Here is a 2054-nt window from a genome sequence, read left to right as displayed (position 1 = left end):
GAGAACAAAGGAATTCAAAAATTATTTCAGGCATGAATAATTTACAGGATGTGGGAAATTTGGACCCTCACGGGCCCTTACAACCAGTCAACATTCAAGAAGAGCAGAATGAACATGCTAACGAGAGACAGCCAGGCAATAACAACATTATTTACATGGCTGATGACAGAGACAGAGCTATTAGAGATTATGTCATGTTAACTCCTCAAGTTGTACACCCTGGGATAATCAGAACTGAAGTAGAAGCCGCAAACTTTGAATTGAAGCCAGTGATGTTTCAAATGTTGCAGACAGTTGGTTAATTCAATGGATTGCCAAATGAAGATCCTCATCTTCATCTTGGAATTGAGTAATGCTTTCAAGATTCCTGGAGCAACACAAGATGCCTTAATACTGAGGCTTTTTCCTTATTCCTTAAGAGATCGAGCAAGAGCATGGTTAAATTAGTTACCATCTGATTCCATCACTACATGGAATGAGTTGACTGATAAATTTCTAATGAAATATTTTCCACCGAAAAAAAATGCAAAATTAAGGAATGAGATTACTTCTTTCCATCAACTTGAAGATGAGAGTTTGTATGAGGCTTGGGAAAGATTCAAAGAACTGCTCAGAAGGTGTCCTCATCATGGCATTCCTTGTTGTATTCAATTGGAAACTTTCTACAATGGGTTGAATCCTAGTACTAGATTAATGATGGATGCATCAGCAAATGGAGCCCTGTTATCCAAATCTTACACTGAAGCTTATGAAATTCTAGAGAGAATTGGCAATAATAATTATCAGTGGCCATCAACTAGGCAACCAGTAGCAAGAGGAACTGCAGGGGTACATAACATAGATGCAATTACAGCCTTATCATCACAAGTAACCTCATTGACTAACATGGTAAAGGCCATGACATCTGCTCCAGTAGTAGTAAAGCAAGTTGCTGAACTTTTTTGTGTATACTATTGTGAAGAACATGACTTTGATAATTATCTTAGAAATCCAACTTCAATAAACTATGTGTGTAATTTCAATCGACAGCTTCAGAACAACCCATATTCAAATACTTACAACCCTGGCTAGAAACAACACCCAAATTTTTCTTGGAGCAGTCAAAATCGAAATGCTCCAGCATTAAATGGACAAAATAGGAACACTCAACCACCTAGTTTTCATCAGCAGAGTCAGGGGCAAAACCATATCAGTCAGGATCCAATCACTTCACTGGAAGCACTGATTAAGGAATACATTGCAAAGAATGAAGCAATTGTGCAGAGTCAAGCTGTATCCTTGAGAAACCTGGAAAATCAAATGGGACAACTTGCCACAGCAATGAATAGCAGAACTCAAGGAAGCTTACCTAGCAACACAGAAGACCCTATGAGAGAGTGCAAAGAACACTGCAAAGTAATTAATTTGATATCTGGAAAGAATGTTGATATCCCAGTTGATGTGACTAAAAATGGGATGGAATTCAATTCATTACAAAAATCACCTCAAAATGGAAGCATGTTACAACATCCCAACCATCAAGACACTGGTTACATGGGCCAAGCTACAGCAACTTCAGAGGGAACTCAACCAGAACATGCTGAAAAAGAAGTTGCAACACCAATAGCCACGACCTACACCAAACCAAACAAGCAGAGTTTGGTACCTCCTGAAGCTACCCAGCAGTTTAGACATCCACCACATTTCTCACAAAGATTACAGAAGCAAAAACAAGACAAGTAGTTCAGTAAATTTCTGGAAGTGCTGAAGCAGTTACACATCAACATACCTTTCGTGGAAGCTTTGGAGCAAATGCCAAATTATGTGAAATTTCTAAAAGACATCTTGGCATGAAAGAAAAGGCTGGGAGAATTTGAAACTGTTGCTTTAACACAGGAAAGCAGTCATATGCTCCAAAGTAAGATTCCTACAAAAGTGAAGGATCAAGGAAGTTTTATAATACCCTGCTCTATAAGAACTAGGTACACTGGCAGAACACTTTGTGACTTGAGAGCCATTATTAATCTGATGCCATTGTCTGTATTTAAGCAGCTGGGAATAAGGGAATGCAGACC

The 2054-nt window shown here is 38.7% G+C and overlaps 1 non-coding gene across 1 annotated transcript; it reads right to left on the bottom strand.

The window, feature by feature from the left end:
• Positions 1-528: 528 nt before the first annotated feature.
• LOC127902024 (small nucleolar RNA R71) lies at positions 529-635 on the bottom strand. The gene has a single exon (XR_008054429.1). It is a non-coding gene; the product is annotated as a small nucleolar RNA R71 (small nucleolar RNA).
• Positions 636-2054: the final 1419 nt, after the last annotated feature.

Source organism: Citrus sinensis, chromosome 4, assembly GCF_022201045.2.
Source record: "Citrus sinensis cultivar Valencia sweet orange chromosome 4, DVS_A1.0, whole genome shotgun sequence".
NCBI lineage: Eukaryota > Viridiplantae > Streptophyta > Magnoliopsida > Sapindales > Rutaceae > Citrus > Citrus sinensis.
This window is presented reverse-complemented; position numbering and strand designations above follow the sequence as displayed.